General features: G+C 38.4%; 1 protein-coding gene across 2 annotated transcripts in view; it reads right to left on the bottom strand.

Annotated features, from left to right (window-relative positions):
* The window catches only part of FGL1 (fibrinogen like 1), a 57,353-nt gene that overhangs the window by 29,386 nt on the left and 8,351 nt on the right, over nt 1–19,616 (bottom strand). Inside the window, exon 1 of one of the 2 annotated variants that reach the window (XM_032618137.1) lies at nt 3,662–3,765. The exons of the other annotated variant lie outside the window; for it this stretch is intronic. The gene's annotated coding sequence lies outside the window, so the exon portion shown is untranslated. Of the gene's footprint in view, nt 1–3,661; nt 3,766–19,616 lie in introns of those variants that run through there. 2 annotated transcript variants of the gene reach the window in all.

Below are 19,616 nucleotides of genomic sequence, written 5' to 3'. Positions count from 1 at the left end.
CTATTGTAATTTGATTACATCTCCAAAGACCCTATTTCCAAATAAGGTTACACTCACAAGTAACAGGATTTAGAATTGAACATATCACTTTAGAAGACACAATTTAACCCAGTACAGGTACCCAACAAAATATTTGTTGAATGGATGAGAAGAAAAATTGTGAACCTAAGTTACAATTTTAGAACTTCCCAGTATCTGTTATTGCAATTTTATAGTTGTTTACTAGAGACCGAATTCAGTTGGTCTGCTGAATTTATTAGATGTCCCTGTCAGATTCCCTCCATCATCTCCCCACTCCCAGTAACAACTAGAAATACTTAACAAACTATGCCTTTCATAAGGTTTTTATTGATTTGCAAATATGACATTGCAGTGTGTGATAGCTTAAAAAGAGTTACTTTTAAAAGAGATATTTGGATTTATAAAATCTCCAAAGGAAAAAAAAATAACTGAAAACTTAATACCTAAAATATTTAAAATTTGGCTCTTAATGGGCTAAAGCCATTATCATAGCTATCTCATAATAAATAATTAGTTTGACTCATTTTTCAGTTGGTAATAAATATATTTCTTGAGCAAAATTACAACAGGTATGCTCCTATTTAAAAGAAAATCTCATTTGTATCTTTAAGGTCATTTATTATTTAATTTTAAAATTTACCATGAAGTTCAAATAGCAAAAAGTAAAACAAAACAAAACAAAAAAACCCTCCACATAACGGAGGTTTCTTAACATGTAATCAACTACACAGTCATAAACATATAAAGTTTTTTAATGTTACAGAAAATAAGAAGCAAGATAATTGTTTTATTATAAGCAAGCAAAAGAAAATAAAGACAGAAAATAGCTGTTTTTTTAAAACACATAAAAGAGATTTTTGAAGTAGAAAGCATTATCCCATGAGGTTAGAACACACAATCAAAATATAATTAAAGGAAGTGAGATCATCCAGTTGAACACTGCCAATATCTGAGGAAGCAAGGCTCAGAGAGGGCATATCATCTGCCTAAAGAAATAAAATAGACCCTCCTAGAGTAATGAAAATAAAAACAAAATTAAACAAATGGGACCTAATTAAACTTAAAAGCTTTTGCTTTTAAGCAAAGGAAACCATAAACAAGACGAAAAGACAACCCTCAGAATGGGAGAAAATATTTACAAATGAAGCAACTGACACTTATTTGTGGAATTTAAGAAAAATGATAAAATGAACGTATTTACAAAACAGAAACAGACCCACAGACATAGAAAACAAACTTATGGTTACCAAAGGGGAGAGGGGTGGGGACAAATTAGGAGCTTGGGATTAACATATACACACTATTATATATAAAATAGATAAACAAAAAGGACCTACTGTATAGGTAGGTCCTTGTTTTATATATATCTATATATATAACTGAATCACTTTGCTATACACTTGCAACTAACACAACATTACAAATTATACTTCAATAAAAAATTATGTTCTTATATCTATATCTGAATCTGGCTCTTGCATAAGTGAAAGTGTGTGTTAAAAGTGCTCTGGGAGGGCTTCCCTGGTAGAGCAGTGGTTAAGAATCTGCCTGCCAATGTAGGGGACACAGGTTTGAGCACTGGTCTGGGAAGATCCCACATGCCGTGGAGCAACAAAGCCCATGTGCCACAACTATCGAGCCTGTGATCTAGAGACCGCGAGCCACAACTACTGAGTCCACCTGCCACAACTACTGAAGCCCGTGTGCCTAGAGCCCATGCTCTGCAACAACAGAAGCCACTGCAATGAGAAGTCCGTGCACCACAATGAAGAGTAGCTCCTGCTCCCCACAACTAGAGAAAGCCCGCGCACCAATGAAGACCCAACGCAGCCAAAAAAACAAAAACAGAAAAAGTGCTCTGGGAGATGCTGGGAAATTATATTATATACAGATTGTAATGCATTATATTTGGTAGAAAATAAAGGGGCAGGAACTTCCCTGGTGGTGCAATGGTTAAGAATCTGCCTGCCAATGCAGCAGACACGGGTTCGAGCCCCGGTCCTGGAAGATCCCACATGCTGCGGAGCAACTAAGCCCACATGCCGCGGAGCAACTAAGCCCGTATGCCACAACTACTGAGCCCGCATGCCACAACTACTGAAGGCCGTGTGCCTACAGCCCATGCTCTGCAATGACAGAAGCCACCGCAATGAGAGGCCTGTACACCACAACGAAGAAGAGCCCCCATTCACCACAACTAGAGAAAAGCCCGCGCGCAGCAATGAAGACCCAATGCAGCCAAAAATAAATAAATAGATAAATAAATATATTTTAAAAAAAAGAAAGAAAATAAAGGGGCAGTGAAAAAGCTTTGGCAGGTTTCTGTTGCCATTGAATTCCCAATTCATTGCCATTAAAATAATCAAATCTGATCTTTCCCAGAGAAAGGAGGCAGCCCCTAGTCTGGCAGATCCTTAAACAATAAGGCATTTCAAAATGTTATTATATATATTTAAAAGTCATTATATTAACTCAATCATCTTTAAAATAATTCCTGAGAATATCTTAAGTCTTTTAAAATTCCCCAGTGCCTCCACTAGTAATTCCAGCCATCTACTATAATATTGAAGAAATGTTTAGGTATAAGAAACTTGCTTTGAAATTCTGATCTCCATCATTCATCATAGTAAACCATCATTAGACTGCAAACCTGGATTGTGGTGAAGTTATATCAGATTACTTCGCTCCTCACTATACAACTAGTTGTATTTATTTTACAATGTTTTTGCTTTGGTCTATCTCAAAATTTTAATTATTATAAAATTAAAACAGTTTTCAAATGGCTATTCTTTGATGTACTGTATCATTTGATATAAATTGTTCTAAGTGTAAGTCCATTTTTTTCCCAATAAAATCTTTGAGTTTTAATTGATTATAGTAAATTAAATTTAAACACAAAAAATTTAAGTTTGGGACTAAAATGTTCTACAGCTGACATGTTAACTTTTAAAAACACAATTACCAAACACAAGTTCATTACTAGCATGTAATGGTAATTCAAAAATGGTTGTTTTAAGTGAGCTATTATGAAAGGATACAGATAAAAGAAATTAAAAAGAAGAAAAAGTTACTGAAGGAAGCATATTTAATAAGTTAGCATTCACAAATGGTAACATGTAAGACATATTAATGTGTCTCATATTAATGGAAGACAGTTAAAATTACCCATAAACAGACTTAGAGACTCCTTTTGGGTTATTTTCTTCTAATTTTTTCCCTTTTTCTGGTATTGGAATATAACAGTATCTTTGTTACTTATCTCAAGAATTTATACTCAATGAAAGCTTTAAAAAGCCAAATAAGTTTGATTCCCAAAAGAAAGAAATAAAGAACATTTCTGAAGTTTTTACTTCTGAAGAGGAAATTATAACATCAGCCATTTTATTTTCCATTTTGTATATTAAAACTGCAAATCTTTTTATTTACATCAAATTCTCATCCAATTCATTCAAAATGTACCAGGAATGGAAAGGAGATGTAATTCTAAATCTCTTTTCCAAGTGGCAGAAGCAGCCGTCTCTCTAATCAACCTGACCTTTCTCAAGGGCCAACAGTTGTTTCTTGAGTTATGCTTAATATCATACCTAGGAAATCAACTAGCATACTACAATTATGTCAAATGTGCAGAGAGGTTAAATACCTTGCCTGAAGTCACAAATGAGTCAGAGACACGGCTTAGGCGAGGTCCAGCCACTCTGTCTCCCAGGCTCCTCCAACTGCATTCAGACTTTGTAATTGCTTCTCTGTTATTTGATTAGAAATAGGGACAGTGTTGATTCTGGCTTTAGTCCAGAAACACATAGATGAGGAAATCAGTTTAACTGGAAGGAAAACTAAAAGAGTGAATTCAAGGACAAATCCCAGTACTCTGATATTTTTCTTTTTTTTCTCCTATTTGCATGAATTTTTACTAAAAATCCAATAATATATCTTTATAAAAACATATCTCTGATTTTTTAACCTCTTACTATTGTGCTCATCCACAGAATTTTTGAATTTTGACTAACTTCAATAATGTTCACTTGAAGATTAAGCAAAACCAAAGTTTGGTTGAAGCTTTGTTTTCTGGTACTAACGATAATAAAATTTTACCTATAAAGATACGGATTAGGGCTTCCCTGGTGGTGCAGTGGTTGAGAGTCTGCCTGCCGATGTAGGGTACACGGGTTCGTGCCCCGGTCCGGGAAGGTCCCACATGCCGCGGAGCGGCTGGGCCCGTGAGCCATGGCCACTGAGCCTGCGCGTCCGGAGCCTGTGCTCCGCAACAGGAGAGGCCACAACAGTGAGAGCCCCGCGTACCGCAAAAAAAAAAAAAAAAAAAAAAAGATACGGATTAAAATTTCATTTCAACTACAATATGGAGAGAAGCCAAATTTTTCTTAGTTCTAAAAATGTGGTAAGTTAATAATTGTCAAGATGAAACAGTCAATTTCTTTGATCTTTAAGAAAAGCAAAAATATTCCCTGAGGTGCAAAATTGTGAAATTTATCTGTAAGCATCAATTATCCTCTGATCGAGCTGTTCCTTTTGTTTTAAACTGTAGAGGATTTTCTAATGTGTAAGATGTTAGCGCCATTAATCATATTGCACAATAGTTTCAGACTGGAAACCCAGGTTCATCATTTCTTTTTTCATTCTGATGTAACTCACGCTGTTGTTTGCTGTTTGTTCTGTGATCCCTATTTATTAACTCAGATTCCAGTAAAAAGTTGTTTTTCTCTCTGTTCTTTGTTGTTTTCTGGACTAAAGTATTGCTGGTGTTTGGCCTTCCCATTAAGCATTTTCTCATCATTCACTCAGAAATTTTCAAGTTTATTAAGGAAAAGGTAATCCTGATGATTTACTGGAAAGAAAAAGTCAACTAGGTTGAAGTGGTTTACACACATGGGATAAGTGGAAATTACACATTCACAATAATGAATTCAAGCTGCTGCTGTTAAACTTCAAAAGCAAAGGTATGGGATTATTTGGCTGATTTGATAATTGCCTCTGGTAAAATGCAGTATTTTGAAATACAGACCTATTTTTTTGCTCCTTGTATCCTTTTTGCCTCCTTCCCATTCAAGCATTTAGTAAACCCTGAGCTCACTTCCTCAGAGGAGGGACCTATAACTGTATGTCCCAGTAACAGCAGCTATCACACGTGGCACCCTTATGTACCAGACGTGGTAAATATACTAACTCATTCAGTGCCAACAGCCCCATCAGTGGGTACTGTTACTATCCCCATTTCACAAATGAGGAAACCAAGGCACAGAGGTTTAAGTAACTTGCCCAAGGTCAAGTTACAATGAGCAAGAGGTAGAGCTAGGATTCAAAGGCAGACTGGCACAGAATCTGTGCTCTTTACCGTTAAAGATGATCAATGCTATCTGTCAAGGATGCGAGCAGCACCATGGCCTCAGGAGAAACCTGGGAAAAGCTAATCAGACGATAAGGACAGAATCTAGGGTCAATGTTCTGTGAAGGCGTGTCAGAACCTGAACTTTTTGGGAGGAATGTTACTACTGTAGACCATGGATGCATTGTCAGAGCATCAGGAAATGTCAGATTTGTGACCTTGCACAATTGTACCAAAGCTATGAAATGAGAATGAGACCTCAGCTCAGTGGCTGACAGAAGTATGAGAAAACAACGAGACAAGAAGGGCAGGTGAGATCCAGTGTTTGAGGAGATGGACCAGAAACAGAACGGTTGGGATGCATACTGTAAGGCATGGCTGCTTTTTTTTTTTTCTTTCTTTCTTTTTAAAAAAATTGAAGTATAGTTGCTGTACAATATTATATGTTATAGGTGTACAATATAGTGATTCACAATTTTTAAAGGTTATACACCAGTTACAATTATAAAATATGTGCCATAGACCCCATGTTGTACAGTATATCCTTATAGCTTATTTTATACCTAATAGTTTGTACCTTTTACCCCCCTACCCAATATTGCCCCACCCTCTTCCCTCTCCCCACTGGTAACCACTAGTTTGTTCTCTACATCTGTGAGTCTGCTTCTTTTTTGTTATATCACTAGTTTGTTGTATTTTTTAGATTCTATGTATAAGTGATATCATACAGTATTTGTCTTTCTCAGTCTGATTTATTATTACACTTAGCATACAGGGCTCAGCTTCTCAAAGGGGCTTCACTGAGCAGAACAGTGAGCTCATTAGGCTTACATCTTAAATTAGCTTGTCTAGAAGTTGGATTTTACACATTTACCCTAAGTGATTATTTTCTGGAGAACGGACTCATACTTAACAGTTTCTCAAGGGATATATAAAACAGAAAAGTGAACTTATTAATTTAGGAAAAGAGAATTGCTTGGTAAGATAACCTGTTTAGGAATTTGCATAGAGGACTTCCTCATGGTGGACAAAATTGCCCCAGAGCAAATCAAGCAAAAGGAATTTTGATGAACAAAGAACATGAATAAAGAGCATTGGACTTAGAGGCTTCTTTTTTTCAAAGTAAAGTAATTAGATAAACTTTTCTTCTCTGACCCGAGAATGAGCACCGACAAATTCTTTCCTTCTCCTTTTGGAAGACCATATTCAGAGAAGCTTCTCCATTAATACATCAGTTATAACACAGTTGTCATCCAAACCCTCTGGACTATATATTGCGTCTGCCCCTTACCTGATACCTGACCCAGTCCCAAGAGGAAGGTTGAATTCCAGGTCTCTCCAACTCCAGTCCGCTCCTGCCTGCAGCAGTGAACATGTCTGTTCTCAGCCCCATCATGAACTAGACAACAGATCGTATATCCTTTAGTGTATTCTACCAGCAAACATTTCTGACAGCTATATTTTCCAACCTTGATTCCCAATGAAGGGGGAGACACCTTTTATGGGACTTATAAAATCCTGTGCTCTGAATACTGTGATCACATTTTAAACTTAAAAATGTGAATTTTATCAAAATATTTAGGATGGAACATATTTTAAATATCAAGGAAAGAGGTTAACAAGACTAGTCTTCGTTTCAGGCAACTAATAGAGCTTCCTCAGGTGGAGGTTATGAAACTCCTAAATATATAAACTTCCTATAATGTTGGTTTAGATATCATCCCATATGGAGTCCTGAAAGGATATAAAACATTCTCATGTAGCATAAGTCTGAGAAATTACTATGGAAAAGCATTTTAAAATTAGTGAGACTAAACCAATTTCACTAGTGAGTCACCCTACCTATTCCTATTGTCTATGTAACTAGTAAAAGTTTAAATTGATAGATGCTCAATAAACGGGTCCTGAATTAATTACTCCACGTCATGTCAATATGAATGGTATGGTCAAGGGAATAAAAGCGTTTTACTGAAGACTGAGAGAACTGCATTAATTTCCAAGCTCTGTCATGGCTCATTATATGCTCCTGAGCAAGTCATTGCTCCTCTCTGAAGCTCAGTCTTCTCATCTGTGAAAAAAGCTATTGGATCTAATGGTCCCTACGATCCACTCCCACTTTTAAATTCTTCTTTTTTGATTATTTATTATTATCTACAAGAAACCTTCCAAGAACATATTATGAAAGAGGATTAAAGTTTTATATCAAAGTTAGGAAAGTTCACAGATAACTAGGCAACGCTGGTGAGTATGTGTAACGGATGAGTAAACTAGGTTGGAACTGAGACTTCGGTAGAGAGTCCTGTGGAGTTAGGGATCCCTTTCATAGTTCCTCTGGGGCTCAAAACAGATAATCACAAAGCTGCTGTAATTACCCAGTTGGAAAAATCTATATTATTACCTAAAAAATCTAGTTGCTTTGCTCTGTTCCTGGCCAACTCCTATAGTTCTGGGATCATGGTGGTCTTGAAATGCTGCTGTTACTACCAGGCAGATTTCAAAATGTAAGTGGTAGTTGTAGGAAAAGGCCACTTTCTCCTTCCCTAACCTAATCTAGACTTGGACACAAGCCCCTTCCCTGAAACCCCAACAAAAGCATTTGATAGGCTGTGATGTTTGCAAAGCTTCTGAAACTTTGGGGATAATGGAAAGAAATTACAATGCAGAGAAGGAAAATGTAAACAGGAATTTTAGCTATGAGTATTGTCTTCTCCATAGAGGTCCCCCATGGGCCATCTCTCCCCTTATCAATGGACCCAAACTATTGACATGTTGAAGGAATTACATAACCCTCCATGTAGAGAATGTCCTTGGTCATATCCTACCCTTAATTCTTCTCTTGCTTTATAAGAAGGGAAAAAATTTCTACATCCCCAGCCAATAAAGTACTAACCACTACTGATTCTATACCTACAATTAAGACACAATTTATAGATTATGCAGAAAAATTTTGCTTTTTTTCCCACAAAGTTTCCATTTCAGAATATAATCTGTGCTATATTTTGCATAATAAAAGCACATTAAAGTATCACCCACCAAGAAAAAGAAAAGTTTCCTCCAAAGATAAATAATGGCTCTGCTCCTAGCTAAACAAAAAAACTGTCACCAAAATCTTCTTGTTAAATATGGTGGATTGACCACACATTTTAAAATGTACTTCCTCCTCAAATCCCTTTAAGATGACAGCAAAGAAATAGAAAGGCATAAACCTACAATGTCAAAGCAAACAGGAATGATATGTGAAGAGATAAGAGATTACAACAACTTATTGGAAGAGATTTTAGAGGAACCACAAAATTCAAGAGTGACTGTCAAGGCTGAAAATAAGGGGGTTGGTAAAATAATATAAAAAGTGTAGTTGGACCCTATAGCCTCCTCCCCAGCCCAGGTAACTCCTACCCTCTTTATTCATATACTACCTACCACTTCCCCATTTTTTATTCCTAAAAGAATTTGATCTGGACCTTATTTTCATTTGGGGATAGCAGGAATGTTGAAAGGTAGGAGCCACAAACAGAGAAGTTAAAATAAAGCATGTATAGAAAAAGTACAACCAGGCACCTCTTTCAAACAAGATTGCTGTCAGGCAGGTTTGTATTTCCTAGCAGGAGACAGGGTTCTTCTCGGGAGAAATGGAATGTCCCCACAGGAAAAAAAATTAAGGATACTAAAATATAATGCAACCTCCACAGATATGCCAGCTCACCACTTAACCATATATTGAATCTCACCAGTCCGCAAACTCTACCCATGAACATTAAAGCTAGCTTTCTGTTAGCTTTGTCGGTGCCTCACATAGAGATAACCAAGGGTCACCAGACATTTGAAGAATGTCTCCAATATGGAAAACAGAGATTAAAAACAAGGGAAGAAAAAAATAAAAATGGAACCCAGGGAATACAGAATACTGGGGGCCAGGCAGTGTTCTAGATGCTGGGGAAACTGTAATGAACAAAACAGACAAAAGTCTCTGCCCTCATAGAGCTTACATTCTAGCAGAAAGGTGGAAGTAAACATTAAATGAAATAAATAAATAGATGTTAGAAAGTGATGTCTGCCATATACTGTGAAGAAAAATAAGTCAGTGGAGAGGCTTAGTGAGTGGGTGGAGGAAAGAGAGGCAAATTTAGATAGACTGGGCCAGGGAAGGCTTTATTGAGACAACATTTGAGCAAAGACTTGAAGGAGATAAGGAAGTAAATCATGGGGATATCTGGGGACAGAGGGAGGAAGGAAGCAGTCCAGGCAGAGAGACTAGCTAGTGCAAAGGCTATGAGGCTGAAGTGTGTCTGAATGTCTGAGGAATAGCTAGGAAGCAAGTAGTCGATGTGTTCAGAGAGATAACAGAGATCAGATTATAGACAGACTACTAGTCTGTTGAAAGGAATGGGACTTTTATTCTGAGTGATGGGCAAGCCACTGAGGTATTTTTGAACCAAGAAATAATACGACGTGACCTACATTTAAAAGAAAAGACATATTTGGGGGGCACAAGAGTGGAGGTAGAGAGACCGGTAAGAGACTAGAGGAATATTCCAGGCAAGAAATGATGGCAGGTCAGAACAGGATGCTAATAGTGGAGGTGAAGAGGAATGGATATAATTTCAAAGTGGAAGAATGATTTCCTGACAGGTTGAATGTGAGGAGAAAAAAAGAAGTCAAAGATGACTTCAAGGTTTTTGGTCTTAGCAACCTGAAAGATGGACATGTCAATAAGCTGAGGTGGGGAAGAATGAAAGAATAACAATTTGGAGCAAGGAGGAGAGATCAAGAACTCTATTTTGGAAACGGTAAGTTTGAGATGACTGTTAAACATGCGAGGAAAATGTCAGGAAGGCAGTTGGATTACAGAGTCTACAGTTAGGGGAAAATATATATTTTAAAGTCAGTACCATAAAGAATGGTATTTAAAGTTATAAGAAGAATGAGGACAGCAAGGATATAGTACAGATTCAGAAGGGAAGAGGTAAAAATACCGAGCCCTGGGGTAAACCAATGTTAAGAAGCTGGGGAGATGAGGCACAAAGAGCAAAGAATAGTAGAGAGGATTTGTCAGTGGGGTAGGAGGAAAACCAGGAATGAGCGACGTCCTAGGAACCAGGTGAGAAGATGCTTCAAGGAAAAGGGAGTCATTCATGTGGCTAGCAGATAAAGTAACAGGAGGACTGAGAACTGATCCTTGGATGAAGAAACATGAAGGTCCTTGGAGACTGTGACAAGGTCAGTTTCAGTGGAATGGTGGGGTGAAAGCCTGGTCAGAGTGAGTTTAAGAGAGAATGGGAGGGGATAAATTGGACACAGCTAAAAAGAAGTATAACTGCTATAATGGGAAGTAACGAAAAAGTTTTGTTTTATTTTTTAAGATGGGAGATGTCTGCAGAAGAAAACTTCCAAACTATATTTAGTATTATCAGAAAAGTAAGAAACAATAATGGAATGCTGTTATTTTTATTTAAAAAGGAACAATTAACACAAAAAGCTCAAAGAAATTAAATGAAATCGTCAAAATTAAACAAACTTCACTGAGTGGATTAGAATATATATTCAAGGAAACCTCCCAGAAAGTAGAATAAAATAGGAGAGAAAAGATAAGAAAATTAGAGGTATAATTTTAGGAAGTCAAGCATGTACCTAACAGAACTTTCAAAGAGGAGATAGAACAAAATGGAGAGTGAATTAACAAAGAAACAATAGAAAAATAATTCCCAGAACCGAAAGAGTTGAAGTTGAGTTTATTTAGTGTCCAGCACAATGACTTTTAAAAACAAGACAAAAAACACCCACCCCTTGGGCACATCATGATAAAATTTTGAATAGCAATGTTAGTGAAAAGCTGCAAAAAGCTTTCAGAAGTGAAATCACATAAAAAGTACTGAGACTCAGAATGGCATCATGCTTCTCCACAGAAAGAATGCCTTAAAAGTCCTGAGGGAATTTATATTTTCCAAATCAGGACTCCACACTGCCAAGCTAGCAATCAAGTGTGAAGTGGGAATAAAGCCATTTCAGATGTGCAAGAACTAAAAAAACAAAAACGAAAACAGCAAACAAACAAAAAACTGCCGTAACATAGCCTTTCTGAGAAAGAGTCTGACAATACGATCTAGAAAAATAAGGGCGAATGAAGATCGGTACATCAGAAGACAAGGAAAAGGAACCAAGAAAAAGGGTTCATTTCCCGGAAAGCCCTTTCCCTTGCCAGAGTTGGGATTCTTGTGGGCGATTCGGAGGGCAGAAATGAAGCGGCAGTCTTTTCAGCTCTCACATGCTGCTGCCTGTCTGTTGGCTCATCTCACTGGCATAAGATCTCTGCCAGGCCTGCAGCTGCCCCGCCTCCCCTGGATCTTCCTTCAGCACATGACAATGGCTTCAGCTTCTACAGGAAAGCCACAACAGCCAGGTCAGAGGCAACAAGAACTGACAGAGCTTGCAGTCCGTCCTCATGGGCTCCAGCTCCTGCTTCCCTTACAGCCATCTACCCTTTTCACTCACCTACCCTCCATCCTTCGAACTCCTCCGGCATCTTATCTTAAGAAAAGGGCCTTTGAGAGACACACAATAGCCTAAGGTCATTCCTTATATATCCTAGAGGCTCTGCTTCTCTGATTGAACTCTGTTATATACAGGATCCCAAACAGGAAAACCGAATGCCAGAGAAGGAACTTTTCAAATGCACTGTTGTTTCCTGGAGGACTCACTGGCCCTCTTGGCCGGCTACATAAAGCATGTAAAAAGTAATCTTAATAGACATTGGACAGATCTCCCAAAATGTATAGCTTCAGGTCCCACAAAACCTGTATCCTCCCCTGCTTACCAGTTAAGATAAAATGAAATGCTTATTTAGTACTCTTCTTTTCAGAGGTTTCTTGCTTATCTGAAATTTTTTCCCTCTGGTATCTAACCAACTCTGAATTAGTTGCCTAACAGGTCAAAGTGCAAAAGATGTTTTCTTATTCAATATATTTTCTCTGTAAAGAATAAAAAGAGCTCTGGGCAAGGAATGTTTGTTTTTCTTTCGATGTGTAAGCAAGGACTTCAGAATTGCATATATTTTATGCTTCTGAAGAATAACATCTTTCTTAGTAAAGAAGAATCTCCCCATAAGATCACATCATTAAAAAAAAACAATTGCAATCAAATAAATGTTAAATTCTAATAGAAAACAGATTTTTTTACACTAAATACATGAAGAAGAAATTCAGCTATATTGTGTAAAAATATGTGGAGAAAAAAGAAAACAAGAGCTCATGTTAATTAAAACCACATTTTAAAATATGCCTTTAGACCCAAGGAAGATGGGCGGTAACACAAGCGTCTGCTTTCTCTCTACTCCCCAGTATGACTTCTCTGCTTCCTTTGATAAATTTGCTATACGTCTTTTTCATTCAGGTACCTAAATCCTGTTTCTACATGAGCTTTTTTCCTCCAGTTTTTAGATTCTTAAAATATTATCTCCTCTTAAAACATCATCCAACTAACTGGAAAACACACGATGATTCATACTTTTATGACCACAACTAAAAGTAGAATTCCCAGAGTTGTTAGCTATCCTGACAAAATTTCTGGACACTAGCAGAAAATTTAAAAACATGTTATTGACAGAAGTGTATTTGTACATTTGAATTTAAAATTTGTCCTTGGGACTTCCCTGGTGGCGCAGTGGTTAAGAATCTGCCTGCCAGTGCAGGGGACACGGGTTCGATCCCTGGTCCGGGAAGATCCCACATGCCGCGGAGCAACTAACCCCTGTGCCATAACTACTGAGCCTGCACTCTAGAGCCCGCGAGCCACAATTACTGAGCCCACGTGCTGCAACTACTGAAGCCCACGCACTTAGAGCCCATGCTCTGCAACAAGAGAAGCCACAGCAATAAGAAGCCCACGCACTGCAACGAAGTGTAGCCCCCGCTGGCTGCAACTGGAGAAAGCCTGCACACAGCAACAAAGACCCAATGCAGCCAAAAATCAATCAATCAATCAATAAAATTTAAAAAATAAAATTTGTCCTTATTTTTCATTCAGCTTTTAATATTTTTTATTTCTTAGAAAAAAATAAGACATCCTAAATATAATGCTCTAAGACAGTTCATTTAATCTTTTTGGCCGCACAGCTTGCGAGACCTTATTTCCTGGACCGGGGATGGAACCCGTGCCACTGGCAGTCGAAGCAAGTCCTAACCACTGGACCCCCAGGAAATTGTGAGATATAGTTTCTTACTTTCGCTTCAAAATAACTACATAATGCTGAGAACAACAGTTTTATTGTGCACGGTTACACTCACATTCTGATTCACTGTTTGGTTAGCCTGCATAAGTTTCATTACAATGAATTTATTTTTCTGCATGTGCATTTGAGACCAGAAGCTGGCGTATTAAACTTCTAAAAGTTACATTTAAAAATTTTACATCTGCATGTGGATGACTTTACCAATAACTAGGATTACCTCGAAAACAAAGAATAGATGTCCATACGTGTGCATGACCAAGAGTACACACCAAAGTGCTTCTCTAAGATTGAAGTGTTTTCCCGTTTCCTCCTTAGAAATATCGAGGGAAAATTCTAGAACTTTTAGACTTTTTGTCCCTACCTCTAGCCATCAAAGATTATGAAATATTAAAGTCTAATCTCAGAGTAATCCACTTTTTGTTTTTGCTTATAAGCTAAAGAAATAAATGTATCCAGTCATCTTGAGCAAAAATAAATAAATAAAATAAACAAATGAATTTATTACAGGGATACTAAGGTAAGTAACAGAATCAATAACAGACTGCCACAAAAAAGCTGAGGAAGACAGAACATGCACTGCCCCAAAATGCTCAGCAAGAGTTCTTGGATCTGTTCTGTAGTGTGCACCCTTAAAATGATTTAATTTCAGTGGAAGTTTAGCCCCTGTGTCTTTCCATACAAATTCCACAGCCCCGGGAGAGAGAATCCAATTAGCCCAGTCACTTATATATCAGCGTACACCTAGACATACAGCACCCACATATCGGGGCTATATGCCTGCTCTCTTGCCCACAGATGATAGATTCAGGGGTAGAGATTCTTACCAAACATGACTACTTGGGGAACTTCTGTAAATAAAGAAGGCTCCCAGTATGTACCATTTTCCTATTAGCCAATCAGGAAACTTAAAGAATGAAGAAAGGGGGATCCATCCAGTTTACTAGAATATCTTCTGCTTCAATAAAGATGCCTGGCAAGCCTAATATCTCATCTCCTGTGACGACTATTTTCACCAATGACTCAACCACATTACATGTGCTCTTTTGTTATTGCTGCCATATATATATATATATATATACATATATATACATGGTTGATATATGTGTGTGTATATATAGGTATATATATGTATGTGTGTGTGTGTATTCCAGTCCTCTTTTCCTTTATTTGTCTATTCCAAAATTCCAATAATCCCTCTGTACCCTCTATGAATGAAATAGGCCTTCCCTGGCCACTTGCCCTTCCCCTAAGCCCATCCACCTAGGCTAGATGTTTTCCTATGTGTTTACTCTCTTATATCACACATCACTATATTGCGTACTGGAGTTTCTCTCGTCATTAAACAGAGATCAGGGACTCTTTTCTTGCTTCTATATCCGTAGCACCTAGCATATACATACCATACAATAGAGGCTCAAAAATATTTATTGTTCATGGAACAATAAAATTCCTTATCTGTGATAGCATATAATAAAAGATTCAAACTTGGTAACTTACATCAAGTTGGCATCTTACATGAAGTATTACTTACTATCAGGCCTAATACACAGAAGTCATGCAATAAATTCTAGTTTCCTATTGTCTTGAAACAAGATTAGGACTGTTGAGTTTGATCTATAGAGAGTGAGGCAGCAATAACACACACACAAATAATTAATGGTTTCATATACATTGCTAATTTAGGAAAGGAAAAAAGTGATTTTTAATAATCTAGAATTATTTGTGAGATGGGGAAGAGGTGAATCTGGAGACAATACCTTGCTCCTAAAATCATTTTCTAACATTGCCAAACTCACTCACTCTTGTAGCAGAATGAGAATTTTACATTGCAATAAAGAAAAGTAACAGAAACTTCTGCTTTAATAATGTAAGTGCTTGTAGCAGATTATATTCTCCAGGAAGCTAAAAAGTTTTGTTCTCGGGATGTTTATGAGGGAGTGGCCTGTGATCCACCCCTGTGGAAGGGAGCAGGTTTGGGCAAAGGGAGAACCTATGCAGAGTTTTGAGCTAATATAGCCCATCAGAGGTATCCTGCTTTGGCCAAAATGGCAGGACCTTACTCCCAGCTTGATGGGACGTTACATGTGGGCTGCCCAGGGAGGGGAGAGACCTTGGCCAGAGGTGGCTCTCTATAACTGAGGGAACTCCTAAAGGGGCTGATGGCACACCTGTTGCCCTGATGGCAACAGGGCAACAAATTCTCCCTTGAAGGGCTGATCTGGAGGTGGTGTGTCACCATTTCCTTACATCTGTGGATACAATCACAGGCATTATTCATTCACTTGGTGGAGGAGAGCAGAGTCTAGATACCCAAGACAGTGTCTATTGTTGTATCTTTTTTGTGACACAGAAAGACTGTTAGATGCCTTTAAAAAAAATTGTGATAAAATACACATAGCATAAGATTAACCATTTTAAGTGTATAATTCAGTGGCATTAAGTACATTCACATTGTGGTGCAACCATCACCACCAACCATCTCCAGAATGTTTCATCTTCCCAAACTGAAATGCTACACACGTTAAACCATCACTCCTGTTATTTTCTTCCCCCAAACAATGGCAACCACACTCTAAGCTCTGTCTCTATGAATTTGACTACACTAGGTATCTCAAATAAAAAGAATCATTCACTCTATGTCCTTTTGTGTCTGGCTTATTTTACTCAGCACAATGTCTTCAAGATTCATCCATGCTGTAGCATGTGTCAGAATTTCCTTCCTTTTTAAGAATGAATAATATTGCATTGTATGTATACAATGCATTTTGTTTATTCATCTGTTGATGGATATTTGGCTTGTTTCCACCTCTTGGCTATTGTGAATAATGCTATTATGAACACTGGTATACAATATGTCACATTCCTTTTAATCGCTCTCCATGACTACTAAAGGGTAAAAGAAAACAAGAGGCTAAAATATGAGCTATGAATTTCAATTGGTGAGATTCAGAGTCAGATTTTGAGTATTTGACCATGCAAACTACATGAGGATTAAAAGCAGGTTTGCAAAACAGGTAAGTGTCTTTAAAAGGATTGTTCAGCTTTCAACAGTATAAAAGGCCACACACACACACACACAAAATCTGAACAATCTCATGTTCTCTCCGCCCCAGCCAAACTGGATATATGCCATTTCCCAAATACAAGTTGTGCTTTCTGTTTCTGTGCCTTTGCCCATGCTGTTCATTAAGTCTGCAGAAATCTTTTCTCAGAGGATCTGTGATAGCCAACTCTGACCTGTAGTTCAGAACAGAGAAAATGCCAATAATTATTTTCCTATTCTGAGGCAATTTCATTTAGCATCTTTTCATTCCACTGCTAACACCTATTTAGATTTATTCCCATTTTTTTCAGTTTGTCCTTTAAATATTACATTATACATATTATAGCCAAAGAACATTATGCATCCTAGATCATAAGATCTTTATGGTTATTCATTTATCAATGACCAGGTCTGTGTCATCCGTAGTCAACAGGCAGCCCTAGACAACAGCCCTGTGTGGTTAACTGATGAGATTTGCAGTTGACATGTTATTCTTTTGCCTCCCAGCTTCTATTCCTCCTCTCTAATAGCATCTCTATTTCTGTCTGGGGCTTCTCTGTAACTTTTGGGGAAAATAATTCTGCACTTCCACCGCAGGAGCCAAAGGACAGTGGGCTGCAGGAATTAGATAATTTCTCCAGCATCTGCACATTTAAGGAGAGACACAAGGAGGTCACGCAACCTAGAAGAGCAGAGGCAGCAGCACGCTGGCCAGATGGTACAGACTATGACACAGGTGCTCTGCCCCTTGCTTTCTGTTTCTTGGCTTTCCAGAGCTCTCTTAATGCTTGTTCATCCTGAAGCCTGATGGTCCCAGACAACTTCTGATTCTGTGAATCCCGCATTCTCCAGTAAATTTCAATAAATTCACTTCTGCCCAAATTAGTGCCAGAAACCAACCAGGAACTCTGATACATTACTATCCTCTTGCCCCTACTCATCTCTCAAATTCCTGTCCTGCTCTGGCCTGTATCTATTTTTTAAATGCATATATATATACATATATATATGTATATATATATATAAATAATACATATATATGATGACATTTGTAGATGAAAATGTAGATGTAACTTTAGACACAGATGAACGATACCTATCTATCTACCTATCATCTCAAAAAATGAAGGATCGGATTCAGAAACAATGGAAGTGAAGGATAATAACACAAGTTGGCAGTTAGCTTTTACTGCTTTTACACATCTCTCTTTAGAAGATCCTTATCCTAGGCTACTCATCGGAAGATACAGTACTACTGGCATGGACAAAGAAAAAGAAGCAAAAAGCACAACTTGTATTTGGGCAATGCCATGTACCCAGTTTGCAAAAAGGTTAATAAAAGTGACAAAGTATGATTTGGCTGGAAAAACCCAAGACTTGGAATTAGAAAGCCTGGGATAACGTTCTAACTCAAAATCTATTTAAATTGGGGTCCCCCAAAGCAAAGCCTGAGACAAAGATTTGGATGCAAGTAGTTTACTTGGGGGGTGATTCCAGGAATCATAAGTGAGGGAGTAGTGAGATGGATCAGGGAGGAAAGCCAATAAAGGGTGCCTAGTGAGTGGGTTACAGCCCTAGGCAAATGGGGCACAAACATGCTGGACCAGGGCTTCCCTGGTGGTGCAGTAGTTAAGAATCTACCTGCCAATGCAGGGACACGGGTTCGAGCCCTGGTTTGGGAAGATCCCACATGCCACGGAGCAACTAAGCCCCTGTGCCACAACTACTGAGCCTGCGCCCCAGAGCCCACGAGCCACAATTACTGAGGCCACGTGCCACAACTAATGAAGCCCACGCGCCTAGAGCCCGTGCTCCGCAACAAGAGAAGCCACCGCAATGAGAAGCCTGCGCACCACGATGAAGAATAGCCTCCGCTCACCGCAACTAGAGAAAGCCCGCGCACAGCAACAAAGAACCAATGCAGCCAAAAACAGATAAGTAAAATAAATACATTTATTAAAAAAGCACACAAACCTGATGGACCCTCGGAGAGACCCACATCAGAATTTCCCCTCATGTGGCAAGAAACCTGGGGTATATATCTAGTAACTCCAGCCCCTCATTGCTTGGGGGTTGCCTCTGTAGGTACTGGCTCCTCTTGTTTTAGTCTATTCCTTCTACCTATGCTCTGAATCCCAGCCTCTTCTTTCTTGTCTAGAACTGTACTCTTTTAATTATCTTTCCCCTTCTTACTTTTAACATCACCCGCTCTACCCATGGTCTTGTCCCCCTTTCATCCTAGAGACAAGCTCAATTCTTTTAAACTCTAGAAAATTAAAATCTCCCTTGTTCCTGCCTCTGGCTACCCTCTCATTGTTCTCTCTCCCTTCCAGCCACGCTTTGTAAAAAGGGCGATCTACACTCACTGACTCCACGGTCTCCCTTCCTATTAACCCCTCAACCAGAGCCAGTGACTTCTGATCCGTTCACTTCGCTGCAGCTGTTCACAATTAGGTCACAAGTCTCCTCAGAGCAGTTTCTTACTGATTTCTCAGAATGCTCCTTCTTCTTCAAAACTTATTCTTCAGTGGGCTTTCCTAAAACACCTCCCTCTTAGTTCTCTGGGTGTCCTCCTCCAAGTGTTTCATCTTTTCTTAATAGAGTATTCTTCCTCTCTAGTCCACTGAATGTTAGTGTATACCAACTCCCAAATATCTAATGCCAGCTTTCACTTCTCTCTGTAACTCTGTGTTTGGCCAACAGTCAACTCATTACAGTCTCTTCCTCTTCCTTTCCCCTGGAGGAAAAGGCTTGCCTTTGGGAGAACACAATGAGTTGGAAAAACCCCTATTTATTCACTCATTCAGTTCAAAATCCTGGCATTATCAGACATCATTCCTCTCCCTCATCCTTCATTTCATTAGTCAATAAGTCCTATTGAATCTACTTCCTAAATACCAAACTTTCTTCATCAGCCCTATTGTCACAATCTCATTGCCACTGCAATCTTAATTTGTGTCCTCAACACCTTAGCATAATCTATTGGT

This window comes from Phocoena sinus, chromosome 21, assembly GCF_008692025.1.
Source record: "Phocoena sinus isolate mPhoSin1 chromosome 21, mPhoSin1.pri, whole genome shotgun sequence".
Classification (NCBI taxonomy): domain Eukaryota; kingdom Metazoa; phylum Chordata; class Mammalia; order Artiodactyla; family Phocoenidae; genus Phocoena; species Phocoena sinus.
Note: the sequence above shows the minus strand (reverse complement) of the source record. Positions and strands in the feature narration are given on the sequence as shown.